The sequence below is a fragment of the Bos mutus genome, chromosome 6 (genome assembly GCF_027580195.1).
Source record: "Bos mutus isolate GX-2022 chromosome 6, NWIPB_WYAK_1.1, whole genome shotgun sequence".
NCBI lineage: Eukaryota > Metazoa > Chordata > Mammalia > Artiodactyla > Bovidae > Bos > Bos mutus.
In genome coordinates this window covers 93,783,270-93,799,336 of record NC_091622.1, presented here as the reverse complement: position 1 = coordinate 93,799,336, position 16,067 = coordinate 93,783,270, and the positions used below count along the sequence as shown (strand labels likewise).

Here is a 16,067-nt window from a genome sequence, read left to right as displayed (position 1 = left end):
AATATTTCTTACAATTACCTTTTAATTTAATTGCCTTAGCTAGATATATGTCAGAAACAAAAGGGGAAAACTGTGGAATACTACAGTAAGCATTATTTTCTAGCAGAAAAAAACTGATTGTTCAAACAAAACTAATAATACACTACGAGTTAAGCATATATAAAACAAAAATAGCAAGCAAGTTGAAAGTAGATAGATGGAAATGTAAAATATTATAAGGTTCATATACTATATGGGAAATAATATATCACTTGAAGTTACACTGTCAATACTCTAAATCCTAAAATAACAAAACAAAAAATTAAATTTAGTGCATAGGCCAGAACTATAAAAATATTCATTTGACCCAAAAGAAGGCAAAAAAGAGATGAAAAAGGAAAAAAGAAAAGATAGAAAAATGAAAAATAATAACAGGAAAATATATTTAAGCCTAACCATAACAATAAGAACATTAAATGTAAATGGTCTAAACACCTCAATTAGAAAGCAAGATTGTCATATAAAGAAGACTCAAATACATACCGCCTCCAAAAAACATACTTCATAAAAAGAGGAACAAAATAGTCAAAAAAGAAAAAGGATTTTAAAAACATACCATACTCATATTAATGGAAAGGAAGCTAAAGTGATTATTAATAACAAAGTAAATTTCAAAGCAAAAAGTATTACCAGTGATAGACAAAGTCATTTTGCAGTGATAAAAGATCAATTCACTAAAGATATATAACAATCCTAAATATTTATATACCTAACAAAGCTTCAAAATACATAAAGCAAAATCTGATAGAACTGAAAGAAAAAGTAGATAAATCTACAATTATAGTAAGAGATTTCAATATCTCTTCATCATTTGACAGAACAAGTAGAAAAACCAATGATTTGAACAATACTATAGATTGTTCAAATTTTACTATCAAATAATTTAATTGACATTCATATACCATAACACAGTAAGAGAATACATATTCATTTCAAGTGCCTATGAAATATTTACCAAGACATATCTTATTTAGGCCATCAACCAATCTTCAATAAATTTAAAAGGATTTCACATAAAGTATGCCGTGTGAGAACAATGGAATTATAAATCAATAAAATGTTTTTCTAAATGTCGAAATATTTGGACACTAAGTTGAAAAGTTTTAAACAATCCCCAAGTTGAAAAGATACAGAAGAAAAATAAAAAATATTTGGGACATAATGAAAATGAAGATACATCATAACAAAATTTGACATATCACTAAAGCAGCACTTAGAAATTTCTAGGACTAAAGGCCTAGAAGAGAGACAAAGTTTCAAATCAGTGACCTCAGCTTCAATCTTAAGAAACTGGAAATAGAATAACAAATTCAATATAAAGTATAAGAAAATAAAATAGGGTACAATAATCAGTGGTATAGAAAATAGAAGGCAGGAGGCACGAGGAGGATCGGAATGAAGAGTGGGCAGAAGCGGGTAGGAAAAATGATTAAAAGAGTCACAAAGCAAAACAGGAAGGAGTGAATATGTTCATTTATTAATTATGGTGACATATAAAAGGTGACTATGTCAAAATTGAACACTTTAAATATGTGCAGATTATTATACATCAATTATACCTCAAAAAAAGTTTTAATAAAGAAAAATAATCACCTCAAATTCTGAAGGAATATAACCAAAGTTTGCTCAGTTAGTTGATCTTGGCTGTTTTCTATTAAGCATACTGATGCATCCTCTGCTTCTATAGTCTGCTAGTATGGAGTGTGCTACTTCCTGTCTCTAGAAGGTCTATCAGCTTTATTTGAAGTCATTTGTGTGATTAGGCTGGAGAAGTACATGATAATGTCTAGTATCATTTAAACCAAATTAATTTCCCATTTCATTTATCTGTTCATAATTCTCAGTCTGGGACCTGCAGCAAATGACCTTATGAAAAGTCACAAACAAAGACGCCGTAAGAAAATCAGACTAAAAGTCTTCAAACTCAGTATCTCATTCTTCCTCACTTCTGAATGTTATACTCATGTGGTTATCAGCTTTTTTTTAAAATACCTTTGGCTTTATAAGTCTCATTTTCATAATTTAACCTATTATGGTATTGATAAATTATAGTACTTTGTCCCAAGGCTATTAAGGAGCTTCTGTATATTCTATCATAAAATTAGCTAATGAATAATTTCTCTATATTGCCACTAAGCAGAACTACATGGTTAAATTATGATGATGGCGTCTCATCACATACATGTTATGAAACAGCAAGTCATCATTTAATGTCAGGCATATGTGTGAGTGGGAGAGCAGGAGCTCAAACACTAACCAGGAGAAAGAAAAACATCTAATTCTGATACTGTTTTCCAAAGGTACAGGTTGTGAGGGCTACCCTGTGGCTCAGTGGTAAAAAATCTGCCTGCCAACATCTAGAGACAGGAAGAACCCCTGAAGGAAGAAATGGCAACCCATTCCAGTAGTCTTGCCTGGAGAACCCCATGGACAGAGGAGCCTGGCAGGCTACAGTCCATGAGTTTTCAAAAGAGTCAGACATGAATTAGAGACTGAACAACAATAACAATTTGTGAATTAAAACAAGGAAGTCATAGCTGAGAGGGAAAAGGTTGGGTAAGGAAGAGAGAGAAGAAACAAAGAAGGCCATGAAGGGAAAGGGGTTTTAAAGGTATCCAAAGAGAAACTTCTTTTGTGGCTCAGAAGGTAAAGAATCTGCCCACAATGCAAGAGATGCGGGTTTGAGCCTCGTGCCGGAAAGATCCCCTGGAGAAGGAAGTGGCTACCCTCTCTAGTTATTTTTGCCTGGAAAATCCCATGGTTAGAGGAGCCTGGCGGGCTACAGTCCATGGGTTTGCAAAGAGTTGGACATTACTGAACGACTAACACTTTCAAAGAGAAACAAGCTGTACTATTAAATCTAACTGGAGACATCCTGTGTGGTACCCATGTCCAAGCAGCTCTAGGAGTAACAGCAATGGACATCAGACTTAGAGGGATAAGCATCTTTCTCTCCTCACCTGGTAATAATCCTAATTATTATCTGTCTGTGACTAATATCTGGTACTTATATGATTGTTTTGATATTGAAAGCCATAAACTCAAAGGGAAGCTATTGATTCACTCACTGGTAAGCCCTTGTTCTCAATACATCAGTATAAATGTTACATTAAACAATCCTTATTTAGGTGGAACATTATAAACCTACTCTATGACTGTTAGATATGGAAAATGTGTTTCCATGCCATTTTCTTTTTATTCAGAACTAATAAGATTCTCGAGAGTAATTTTGCAGCAAAGTCTAGAGTAAATACAATAACATCTCACACAGCCATCTACTTTATCCTCACACTGAAATGACAGTTCTATAGTCCATTCTGATGGTTTCAATCAAAACAAAATAAATAAACTTAGTAAAGTTAATATTTAAATATCCCTCCATAGTTTCCATCAACAACCTTTACAGCCTGATTTATCTGAGCCTTGGAGAAACTGCATGGGATCCTTGTCTGCTATGTGTTTAGCATATATGACAGTTCATTATTACATCAGCTCTCAATAAATTGATTTATTTTACAAAAAGAAAAGAAAGGAAGGCCTTGACCTTTGGTGGGGAAAAAGTAGAGGGTAATAAGATTGTTAATAACCTTACATTAAGCTATCTATGAGTTTGTATGTGCTAAATTGCTTCAGTTGTGTCCGACTCTTTTCATACCTATAGATGGTAGCCTTAGAGAAGGCAATGGCACCCCACTCCAGCACTCTTGCCTGGCAAATCCCATGGACGGAGGAGCCTGGTAGGCTGCAGTCCATGGGGTCGCTAGGAGTTGGACACGATTGAGCAACTTCCCTTTCACTTTTCACTTTCATGCATTGGAGAAGAAAATGGCAACCCACTCCAGTGTTCTTGCCTGGAGAATCCCAGGGACGGGGAAGCCTGTCCTGTCATGCTGCCGTCTACGGGGTCGCACAGAGTCAGACACGACTGAAACAACTTAGCAGCAACAGCAGACTGTAGCCTACCAGGCTCCTCTGTCCATGAGATTCTCCAGACAAGAATACTGGAGTAGGTTGCCACGCCCTGCTCTAGGAGATCTTCATGACCCAGGGATCGAACCCACATCTCTTATATCTCCTATACTGGCAGGCAGATTTTTTTTACCACTAGGGCCACCTGGGAAGCCCATCTATGAGTTCAGTTCATTGTAAACAATCCACAAATCTTTCTTATGTTCAGTTATTGTAGGATGTTAAGTGTCACAGAAAATCCAAGCTTGAAAAGTATTTGCAAAACCAGTGAAAAGACAGTTTATGTCTATACTGAAAGTGAAAATGTTAGTCACTCAGCTATGTCCCACTCTCTGTAATCCCATGGACGGTAGCCCGCCAGGTTCCTAGGTCCATGGGTTTCGCCAGGGCAGAATACTGGAGCGCGTTGCTGTTCTCTTCTCCAGGGGATCTTCCAGACCCAGAAATTAAACTCAGGTCTCCTGCATTGCAGGCAGATTCTTAACCATCTGAGCCACCAGGGAAGATACGTCTACACTAGGAGCTTCAAAAGAGAGCTAGGCAAAAACCAAGATAGCAATGTTCTAAAGATTACGGCTGAAGATAGCTCTGAACCTGAAGTAGGCAATCTGCGTAATTGCATGTCCCTGTTTCTACTTTTGTATGGCTTTAACAAAGTGACCAGAGCAGGGGATGAATAGACACCTGGAACAGGAAGCTCTAATTAGTGTGTTTCTCTTTCTGTTTCTCTCTGTCTCTCATTGCAAGATAAGGTTTGTCCGACCTCACGTACATTTTACCAAATGAACTGACCACTTCTTCCCAGGTCTCTTTCAAGTAGGCCACAGATACTACAATTGGCTTCCCTGGTGGCTCAGTTGGTTAAGGATCTGCCTTCAGTACAGGAGACCCGGATTCAATTCCTAGGTCGGGAAGATCGCCTGGAGAAGGAAATGGCAACCCACTCCAGAATTCTTGCCAGGAAAATCCCATGGACAGAGGAGCCTAGTAGGCTACAGTCCATGGGGTCATAAGGGTAGGACACAACTTAGCAACTAAACCACCATCACCACCATATGCCATTATCTCAGCTTCACAGTTGAGAATAATGAGATGAAGAATAAGAAAATCACTTTCCCAATCCAAAAAGGGTATAGTTTTAGAATTTAGGAGATAACTCATCAGGAGAATATGATTACTTGCCTAGAATTTACTATTTTCAAAAACAATGTTCCCAGTGAAAACTCCGAGACCACCTGTATGATGTAAAGCCTGTGGATGGACAGGGCTTGAGAGAGCACCTAGCTCAACATCTTTTAATATAAAAGAAGTGAAAATTTAAAATAACTTACTAGATGCCATTAAAAAGATGGTGGGAATAAAATTACAATCTAATTTTTATACTCTAATGTTCCTTTAGCTTTATCCAACTGGTAAGGTTTTACTTGAACTTTGTCTACCTCAAACAACTCTGTTATGACTTTTTATAAAATGGAAAGTAAAGCTAATAATAACTTATGAATTTCTTATAAACATAGCAAATAATATGGTGCATACTCACATACTCATACACACATACCTTGTTTATGGCCATTTAAGGCACATTCTGGAAAATTCTGAACTGTAATAAAACACATTTGTTATTCTTCATTTGCTATTTCTGAAAAAAAAAATATTTGCAGACTCTTTGGGGAGCCATTCCCTTACTCATTAAATTGGCAATGAACTGGAAGAGGTACCATTTCTTTTTAGGTACAGAGTGTGCTACTCACCTCCAAACAACTGATACACTTTCAGACTTATCTAATTCATCCCTTCATTGCAGGGAGCAATGTGAATTTCTTTTCCTTCCACCTTCTCTTCCTTCTTCCTTTCTTCGCCCTCCTCTTTGTCTTTTTCTTTTTCCTGAAACAAATCCATTGAGTCATATCAATATGGTATTTACTACTCATATTCACAAACATCAAAAGGACGGCAATCTGTTTAATATCCTGCAGATGAACATGCGCTAAAAAGTGGTACTGGCAATCAGGCACTCGCTGCCCACTGGGCACCAGGCAGCAATGCGCTAAAGATCTGGCCTGTTGTTCCATAGAGAAGAATGGAATTTCATTACAACTGTATCAAAAACAAATCATGCGCCAAATGTTTGCCTGGATGAGTACTTGGAACATCATTTTTCTTTCATTCATCCCCTCACAGCTTCTACACTTCAGCTCTATTGCTGTCAATACATTCTTTGCCTGTTTATATGTCTGTTCCTCTTCCGTTTGTTACTATAAGTTCACTACAGTTTTACCTTCTCATACTAGCCCCAATGTGTGTGTGTGTGTATACATACATACATATATATGAACTATACAATGCCTACAAATAAAAAGAACATGGACAAAAAGGGTATAAACCTTTACAAAAGTTTCTACAGCATTTCCTCAGGTTTCATTTTGTCATGTCAGTAGAGAATGGAAACATTTACTCTGCATTTTCCGGATGTTAGAGACGGCTATAAGAAGATAACCTAAGGCTTACAGAGAAAAGGGTTTCCCACATGATGCTAGTGGTAAAGAACCTGCCTGCCAAAGCAGAAGACAGACATAAGAGACATGGGTTCCATCCCTGGATGGGGAAGATGACTTGAAGGAGGGCACAGCAACCCACTCCAGTTTTCTTTTCAGGGGAATCCCATGGACAGAGGAGTCTGACAGGCTACAGTCCATGGGATCGCAAAGAGTCAGACACAACTGAAGCAACTTGGCATGCATACAGAGAGTAAAACATTTAAATTTAAAAAGGATCCCTAATGAATTTCAGATAGAGATTAGAGATATTGTATGTCAGGCCCCTACTTTTAAATATTTAGAAACTGGGTTCCAGAGGTGGTGACAGTCCAAGATTTCAGGGCTGTTCTGGACCTGGAAATGTCGGAATTAGAATCTAGGCAAAATTTCTTCTATATGTATGCCAAATTTTCTTGGAAGATTTCAATTTTAAACATAAAAACTGTTGGTTTTCTCTAGATCAGATATAGAAATATTTAGAAATGCAGTGGTAATTTCTTAGCATGTTCCCATCAACATTCAGAATTCCCAGGGAACCACCTCATCGGAACTGATTTTAAAAGCCCTCTTCTCTCGGTTTCTTCCTTCACGCTCTTTCAGTCGAGGCATGACCACTAACAGTGCCAGATTTATGAAACACAAGCTGGAATCAAGATTGCCAGGAGAAACATCAATAACCTCAGATATTCAGTGACACCACCCTTATGGCAGAAAGTGAAGAGGAACCAAAGAGCCTCTTGATGAAAGTGAAAGAGGAGAATGAAAAAGCTGGCTTAAAACTCAACACTCAAAAAAAAAAAAAAATGAACATCATGGCATCAGGTCCCATCACTTCATGGCAAATAGATAGGGAAACAATGGAAACAGTGACAACTTTATTTTCTTGGGCTCCATATTCACTGCAGATGGTCCTTGGAAGAAAAGCTATGACCAACCTAAGACATCATATTTAAAAGCAGAAATATCACTTTGCTGACAAAGGTCTGTAAAGTCAAAGTTATGCTTTTCCCAGTAGTCATGTATGGATATGAGAGCTGGACCATAAAGAAAGCTGAGCACCAAACAATTGATACCTTTGAATTGTGGTGTTGGAGAAGACTCTTGAGAGTCCCTTGGACTGCAAGGAGATCCAACTAGTCAATCCTAAAGGAAATCAATCTTGAATGTTCATTGGAAGGACTGATGCTGAAGCTGAAACTCCAATACTTTGACCACCTGATGCGAAGAACTGACTCAATTGAAAAGACCCTGATGCTGGGAAAGACTGAAAGTGGGAGGAGAAGGGACAACAAAGGATGAGATGGTTGGATGGCATCACCGACTCAAGTGAGTTTGAGCAAGCTCTGGGAGTTAGTGATGGACAGGGAAGCCTGGTATGCTGCAGTCCATGTGGTAGCAAAGAGTTGGACATGACTGAGCGACTGAACTGACTAAACCTCACTTTTGGGCTTCCCAGGTAGCACTAGTGGTAAAGAACATGCCTGCCAATGCAGGAGACATAAGTGACCTGGGTTCAATTGCTGGGTCAGGAAGATCCCCTGGAGGAGGGCATGGCTACTCACTCCAGTATTCTTGCCTGGAGAATCCCATGGACAGAGGAGCCTGGCAGGGTACAGTCCATGGTGTCATAAAGAGTTGGGCATGACTGAAGTGACTCAGCATCACCCAACCTAACTTTTCCTGTCCCGTCTCTCAAATTTACCCTCTACGTTTTCATTGTGGTTCTTCCTGTTCCTTTCCCACCTCTATCTCTGATTTTACATAATTTATTGTTTCTTTTCCAGCACCCTAGACCTTTTGGAAAGCCTCCCACACCAACCCCCATAAGGAGCCACCTGGTCTTCTTACCTCCAGGGAGGAGCTGTTCGAAGGCACAAAGAGGAAAGAGAAGCAGATCTCCAGCTCCTTGTTCTCTCAATAACCCCCTGGCTGTTCTTAGAAACGTTCCTTGAGCTTCTTCCTCTAGCTCAACATCAACCAATGTTTATGGGCTCTGATCTTTGACCTTGCCACACGGATTCCTAATAACTGTGGATCCGGATTGTCAGGGCAACAATTCAAGCCTCAAGGGCCCTTCAAATTCTGCTGCGACCTTGTTCACCAGCTCCTCACATCTGATTTCCAGCTACATATTCCTATTCGCATCTCCAAAGACCAGAGTCTAGACAAGTCAACTCTCATTTCAGAGATGGTCTGGGGTTTTGGAACCACGTAGAAGTCACCCACCAGGCTGGACCCGCGGCACACCTGATTCTGGGCTAGTGTTTGAAATGGATGGATTAGACCTCAGAGCCCCTGGATCGGTGCCCTACGGTGGCCAGCAAAGGCCACGTGACTCCTCAGACCTTCGCTGCCACTTGGGCTTTTCGGTGCTGCCCTGTGACCGTGGTGTCAACAAAGCTACAGTTCAGTTCAGTTGCTCAGTCATGTCTGACTCTTTGCGACCCCATGGACTGCAGCACTCCAGGCTTCCCTGTCCATCACGAGCTTCCAGAGATTGCTCAAACTCATGTCCACCGAGTAGGTGATGCCATCCAACCATCTCATCCTCTGTGGACCCCTTCTCCTCCTGCCTTCAGTCTTTCCCAACATCAGGATCTTTTCCAATGAGTCAGTTCTTCACATCAGGTGGCCAAAGTATTGGAGTTTCAGCTTCAGCATCAGTCCTTCCAATGAACACCCAGGACTGATTTCCTTTAGGATGAACTAGTTTGATCTCCTTGCAGTCCAAGGGACTCTCAAGAGTCCTCTCCAACACCATATTTTGAAAGCATCAATTTTTCGGCACTCAGCTGTCTTTATAGTACAACTCTCACATCCATACATGACTATTGGAAAAACCATGGCTTTGACTAGACCAACCTTTGTCGGCAAAGTAGTCTCCGCTTTTTAATATACTGTCTAGGTTGATCATAGCTTTTCTTCCAAGGAGAAAATGTCTTTTAATTTCATGGCTACAGTCGCCATCTGCAGTGATTTTGGAGCCCAAGAAAATGAAATCTTCCACTGTTTCCATTGTTTCCCCATCTATTTGCCTGAAGTGATGGGACCAGATGCCATGATCTTAGTTTTTTTAATGTTGAGTTTTAAGCCAGCTTTTTCACTCTCCTCTTTCACTTTCACCTAGAGGTTCTTCAGTTCCTCTTCACTTTCTGCCGTAAGGGTGGTGTCATCTGCATATCTGAGCTACATGTCTCTTGAAAACAAAAATCTGTCCATTTCACCTTATCGCTTTAAATGTGCTCATTGCAATCATTTCACAGGTAAGCTAAGTAGCCTGGCATCTAAGGTTTGAATACCTATGTTCTGTCTTCTACTTGTTCTAGTTTCACTTCACTTGTCTTATCTTTTCACTGACCAGGTGACTCGGTCGGTTTTCCTGGAAGCTGTCAAATTAAAGAGAAATCTCTGTACTTTTTCTAGACAGAAAAAATTAGAGATGTAAAATAAGACTGTTTATGGTGTTTTCCCCTTTACAAGATGCATATCATTCTTTCATCTTAAAAAGATGTTATCTTCATTATTTAGGGATGAAAAAAGGGATTCTTGGTGAGATTTAAAGGTCTGAGAAGTACGGTCATTAACCTCTCCTAGAAATCAATTATTTCATTATGATTTTTCAAAAACTTCTAAATATCTAATTATTTCCATTTTAAATCATACTAGTCTGTGTATTGCTTTTCATTAATTCATTTCACTTAACTCTACTGCATTATTCTAAAAATAACTCTACTGTCAGATTTATCAACTTTCCTTAACTTAGAAAAAAGTCCTTAGAGGCTTCCCAGATGACACTAGTGGTAAAGAATCAGCTTGCCAATGTAGGAGATTTCAGAGAAGGGTTTGATCCCCTGGAAAAGGAAATGGCAACCTGCTTCAGCATTCTTGCCTGGAAAATTCCATGGACAGAGGAGCCTAGCAGGCTACAGTCAATAGGGTTGCAAAGAGTCGGTCACGACTGAATGACTGAACACTCACGCACAGTTTGACATTTAGTTTGGTATATAATAGTTCTTTCATATGTGAGTTTTTTCTAATCCTTAGTTTCTCACTGATCACGACAGAAGTTTCTAAATAAAGAGAGCTTATCCTTATAGTAATAATCTCATAAAAATCAGATTGCCAGCTTAAGTTTGGTCATATAACTCAGCTAATCAGTGAATGAATCTATATTTATTAAGTTCCTCCTATGCTAAGTACCATGGGGAATATAAAAGTGGGAACTATATGGTATCTGCTTTCCAAGATTTTAAAATCTGATATTGGCAGTATGTTATATTCAGAAATGGCCATGAAGTACAGCAATATTTGAAAAGTACTATTTAGTGAATGAATGAAAGTGTAAATGAGTGGACTGCATATGTGGTAGGTGATACAGAAGGGAAAGGACACTTGTATTTGAAATTAAAAGAAAAATAATTATGGCAGGATCAGCCTCCTAAGATGTGAACCAGACTTCTAAGATGGATAGAATGCCAACAGATAAGGATGGTGAGATGAAAATAAACCCACTTGTGGGGAATGATATAAGTAATGGCATTAGAGACAAGCCTCACAGTTTTTAAGCTTATCTGTTTAAACAGAGTGTGATAATGTTACAAAGAAGAGGGAAACAAAAGCTGGAGCCAGATTTTGAAGAATGTTAAATATCATGCTAAGAACCTAGGTCTTTTATTTACCCTTTGGGAACTAGAGGTTCACAGAAGGTTTATATCGAGGTAAATATCATGATAAAACTCTCGTGTCTATCCCTCCTAGACTCCTAACTCTCATTATTGGAAGTGTGCATGGAGTACATGGAGAGCAGTAAGGGCAAGGACTTCTGGCTTCAGATCTGGGCTCTATCACTTACCGTGAGACCTTTGCCAAGTTAATCAACCTTTCTATACTTCCGTTTTTTCAACTCTAAACTGAAGATGAGGATGGTGATAATGATAATGATAGTTGTGAGGAATAAATGAATTGTTTGAGGAACAAATGAATTAATGTATGCAAAGAGCTTAGATCAATTTTCAGAAGTGTGAAAGTCCCACTTATGGTTAGTCACTTCAGTTCAGTTCAGTTCAGTCGCTCAGTCATGTCCGACTCTGCGACCCCATGAATCGCAGCGCGCCAGGCCTCTGTGTCCATTACCAACTGTCATCACCGGAGTTCACTCAGACTCACGTCCATCGAGTCAGTGATGCCATCCAGCCATCTCATCCTCTGTCGTCCCCTTCTCCTCCTGCCCCCAATCCCTCCCAGCATCAGAGTCTTTTCCAATGAGTCAACTCTTCGTATGAGGTGGCCAAAGTACTGGAGTTTCAGCTTTAGCATCATTCCTTCCAAAGAAATCCCAGGGCTGATCTCCTTCAGAATGGACTGGTTGGATCTCCTTGCAGCCCAAGGGACTCTCAAGAGTCTTCTCCAACACCACAGTTCAAAAGCATCAATTCTTCGGCGCTCAGCCTTCTTCACAGTCCAACTCTCACATCCATACATGACCACAGGAAAAACCATAGCCTTGACTAGATTATTTGTTGGCAAAGTAATTTCTCTGCTTTTGAATATGCTGTCTAGGTTGGTCATAACTTTCCTTCCAAGGAGTAAGCGTCTTTTAATTTCATGGCTGCAATCACTATCTGCAGTGATTTTGGAGCACCCCCCCCAAAATAAAATCTGACACTGTTTCCACTGTTTCTCCATCTATTTCCCATGAAGTGATGGGACCAGATGCCATGATCTTAGTTTTCTGAATGTTGAGCTTTAAGCCAACTGTATAACTGTTGCCAAATAGGACAGAAGAGTTGGGTGATTCTTTTGTTTCTATACCTTTAAAATTAAATCTCAAAAGAGTTCCTAAAAAAGGGAAAGACGAATCATAAACTAGCACAGGTTTAATTATGTGTATTACAAGCGTAGGCTTATACATTAAGTATTTTTGGCAACCTAGATGATAGTCCTATTTGTCCTTTGTGTGATAAGAGGATGTGAAAAGTGCAACTAAAGAATGGAAAGAGATGTTATAAAATCAAGGTTTCTAGACTATGAGAATACATTCAAAAAGATTCTTACATTGGATTTGGCAACAATTTCTGGCTATAACACAAAATGCATAGGCAAAAAAAGAAAAAATAAATTAATTGAGACATCAAAATTGAAAACTTCTTTGTATCAAATGACACTATCAAAAGAGTGAAAAAATAATACATAAAATGGAGGAAAATATTTGAAAATAATATATCTGATAAGGAATTAATATCTGGAATATATAAAACTACCACTCAATAAAAGCAAAACCCCAAAAAAACAACCCAATTAAAAATTGGGCTTAACAGACAATTATCCAGAAAAGATATACAAATGGCCAATGAGCACATGAAAAGGTGCTCAACACTGCTAGTCATGAGGGAAATGAAAATGAAAACTGCAAAAAGATATCATTTCACACCCATTAAGATGGCTATTATCAAGGAAAAAGAAAAAGAAGTATTGGCAAGGATGTAGAGATACTGGAACACTTATACACTGCTGGTAGGAATGTCAAATGGTGCAGGTGCTGTGGGAAACAGTATGATGTTTCCTCAAAAAAGAAAACATAAAATTACTGTATGATCCTCCAATGCCAATTCTAGGAATATACCCAAAAGAATCTCTGAAAGCAGAGACTCGAATAGATGGATGCACACCAGTGTTCACAGCAGCAGTATGCACAGTGCCTAAAGGAGGAAACAACCTAAATGTCCAGTGACAGATGATGAATAAGCAATGCAGTATGTCCATGCAGTGGAGCATCATTCAGTGCAAATGGGGATGGGGTTCTGATACACGCTATAGTATAGATGAAACTTGAAAACATTATGCTAAGTGAAATAAGTGAGACCCCAAATTTAACATATTGTATGGCTCCACTTATGTAACCCACTCCAGTACCCGTGCCTAGAAAGTCCCATGGACAGAGAAGCCTGGTGGGCTGCAGTCCATGGGGTCGCAAAGAGTTGGGCACGACTGAGCGACTAACACTACTTATATAAAAATCACAGGAGAGTCAACATTTGTAGAAATAGAAAGCAGAAAATACTGGTTACTAGAGGCTGGGGAAAGGGAGTAATGAAGAAATTGTTTAATGGGCACAGAGTTCAGTTTGGGATAAAGAAAAAGTTCTAGAGATGTACAGTATCAACAGTTGTACAACAGTGTGAATGTATTAATGCCACTGAATTGAACACTTAACAGGAAGTTTAATATTATGTATATTTCACACACACACACAAAAATCTTTGCTTTTCTATGGTTATCAACCATCTAGATCTGAGTTAAGTAACTTACAATAAGAAGTGCATCACACTTCTTATGTAACATATAACTTACAAATTATCATTATGCTGACAGTTTCTAAGTAAATTATTTCCTCGCTCCAAATTCATATATGCCCTTTGGTTATCATTGTTTTTATTGAAATGTCCTTTTTCCCAAATAACAAGGTTTACAGGCATTTGATTTGCCAAACACATTTTTAAAAAAAATTTTAGTTGCTTTACAATGTTGTCTTAGTTTTTGGTGTACAGCAAGAGGATCCAGTTATATATATACACACACATATATATATATATATATATTATTATATGTATATTTATGTATATATATTCATTTTCATCATTGTTTATTACAAGATATTGAATAAAGTTCCCTTTGTTATAAAGTAGAACCTTGTTGTTTATCTATTTATATGTAGTAGTTTGTATCTGTTAATCCCAGACTCCTAATTTATCCCTCACTACCACCATCCCCTTTGATAGGAAATGTCCCCATAAGTTTGTTTTCTATGTATGCAAGTCTATTTCTGTTTGGTAAATAAATTCATTTGTATCATTTTTTAGATCCCAAGACAGATATATGATATCTGAGTAATACTGCATTGTGTATATGAACTGCTTCTTCTTTATCTGTTATCTGTCAATGGGCATTTAGGTTGCTTCCATGTCTAGGCTATTGCAAATAGTGATGCTATCAACATTCCCCAGTGTTCCTGTATGTTTTCTAATTAGAGTTTTCTCTAGACATATGCTCAGGAATGATATTGCAGGATCATGTGGTAACTCTATTTTTACTTCTTTAAGAAACCTCCATACTGTTGTCCATAGTGTCTACAGCTGCCCTGAAAACTTTTGAAACCAATAACCTATAGACCAAGTGAACTTCTCTCACCACTCCTGTGTTATATTGGCATCCTCATTTAGTTGCATTGATATGAAAATATGGCTGATTATGAAAAATCAGAGAACAACAAAGGAGAACGATTGAGTGGTCCATGGTAGGATCCTCATTAGCATGTACCCAAAGCAATATTAGGACATAGGGTTCGTTATGCTGTTTCAAAGATTCTTTGTCTTCTTTTCTAGGAAAACATATCCTAATAATGAAGAACTTGCATTTTATGTACTGAAATACACATTCAAAAACTTGTTAGCTTGTACGCCTTTAAACATGGTGTATTATCCATAAAGCAATAGTTCAAAAGGTCGGTATTCTCTGCATAATAAATCTGAACAATATGCATTTTAGTTTCCAGTGTCTTTAAGACTCTGAAGAGAGATTTCTCACCACAGAAAGATTTAAGTCCTTCTCCCTGACCCTCTATTCCCTTTCTCACAGCTCCTGAATAGATGGGCATGACCCCAAGTGTGGCTCTGAGTTTGTTGCTTTGCAAAGATACCCATCTGTTCCTTTCATTGTCTTCCTAGTCATATCTGACTGGGTTTGGGATGTCCAAATTCATTTCTGTTATTTTCAACACGACAGAGCCAAGAACTCTTTGGACAAGTAACCGCATTACAAGCTTCTGCCTTATGTGTCCTCAAAAGAATTGCCCTTGTCTGAATACAGAACCTTTATAATGAGAGAAAATGTAGAAAACTCTGCCAGGAAAAAAAATGCATTTGATATTAGACCTGCTATCAAAATGGACATTTTTAAAGATGAATTCCAGCCAACAAAAAACAAAACATGTCAAATTTCCAACAAATATGGCATTTTAATCTTGACCTTTCCTAATGTGCTGATATTTCAGAGGTTATTATTTTTCATGAATGTTTTAAACAGAATATATAAGCTATATGAAAAGACATTTTTCCCGTTGATTCCCTTCTAGAATGTAATCACAGGGCCAGTTTTAAAATATGCAACAGAAAAATTTGTTGAACTGGATTTTTTGTTTGTTTGTTTAGATGCCCTAAATGAGTAAGCAGAGATATGAAATTTATTGTTTTTATTCCCAGATATATTCTGGCTCATCTGGAATTTTAGCTTGCTTCTGAGTTGTTACCTCTTAAAGCAGAAATATTATAGAAGTACAGTTTTTGATGATAATATAATAATATGCTCAGACACTCAGTCGTATCCCACTGTTTATGATCCCATGGATTGTAACCTACGAGGTTCCTCTGGCCATGGGATTCTCCAGGCAAGAATACTGGAGTGGGTTGCTATTTCCTTCTCCAGCGGGTATTCCCTACCCAGGGACTGAACCTGGGTTTCCTGCAT

The 16,067-nt window shown here is 38.2% G+C and overlaps 1 long non-coding RNA gene across 2 annotated transcripts in view; it reads right to left on the bottom strand.

Annotated features, from left to right (window-relative positions):
* Positions 1–16,067, bottom strand: part of LOC138988317 (uncharacterized) — a 173,323-nt gene that overhangs the window by 36,004 nt on the left and 121,252 nt on the right. For both annotated transcript variants that reach the window (XR_011464627.1, XR_011464626.1), the window contains exon 2: positions 5,760–5,892. This is a non-coding gene — a long non-coding RNA (uncharacterized lncRNA). The remainder of the gene's footprint in view (positions 1–5,759; positions 5,893–16,067) is intronic.